This window comes from Corvus brachyrhynchos, unplaced genomic scaffold, assembly GCF_000691975.1.
Source record: "Corvus brachyrhynchos isolate BGI_N302 unplaced genomic scaffold, ASM69197v1 scaffold628, whole genome shotgun sequence".
NCBI classification, from domain to species: domain Eukaryota; kingdom Metazoa; phylum Chordata; class Aves; order Passeriformes; family Corvidae; genus Corvus; species Corvus brachyrhynchos.
In genome coordinates this window covers 33,558-34,420 of record NW_008239312.1, presented here as the reverse complement: position 1 = coordinate 34,420, position 863 = coordinate 33,558, and positions in this window count along the sequence as shown.

The window sequence follows — 863 nt, the reverse complement described above, 5'->3', positions numbered from 1 at the left end:
GGGGGCCCTGAGCCCCCCCTCTGCACGCCACCGCTGAAACTACAGCTCCCAGAATGCCCTGCTGCCCCCTGCAGAGCCGGACTACGACTCCCAGCAGCCCTTGCGCCACACACACACACAAAAAAACAAAGGGTAAGAACTACAACTCCCAGCATGCCTTGCAACGGAATTAAAGCCGGGTTTGTGCCCTGCGAGGCCTCAGGGCCCTGCCTTGGGCTGGGCTTAGGCCGGCTTTGAACCCAAACTACAACTCCCAGCATGCCCGCCTGAGAAATTAAAGCCAGGCTTAGGCCCCACCAGGCCTCAGTGGCCACCTCAGGGCCGGTTTTAGGCCCTTCCGGGAGCTGAACTACAACTCCCAGCATCCTCTGCTGTTCCCCGCTGGAGGAACTACAACTCCCAGCATGGCTTGCTTAAGAGTTAAAGCCGGGTTTAGGCCCCGTTAGGCCTCAGGGCCTTTCCTAGAGCCGGCTTTAGGTGTCCTGGGAGCGAACTACAACTCCCATCATGCTTCACTGCCCCCTCTTCAGAGAACTACAACTCCCAGCATGCCGCGCTGCCAAATCAAAGCCGCGCTTTGGCCGCAGTGCCCTCGTTAGGGCTGGGTTTAGGCCCTCCCAGAATGCCCCGGGAGCCAAACTACAACTCCCAGCATGCCTTGCTTCCCGAGTTGATTGAACTACAACTCCCAGGATGCCCTGCGGCCTCTCCCAGAGCAGGTTTGAACTCCCCTCAGCCCTCGCGGCCTCCAGTTTAGAGCCGGTCTCAACTCCCAGCATCCTCTGCCGCCCCTCCCACCTGACAAACTACAACTCCCAGCGCCCCTTGCTGCCGCAACAGGTCCGGACCTACAACTCCCAGCA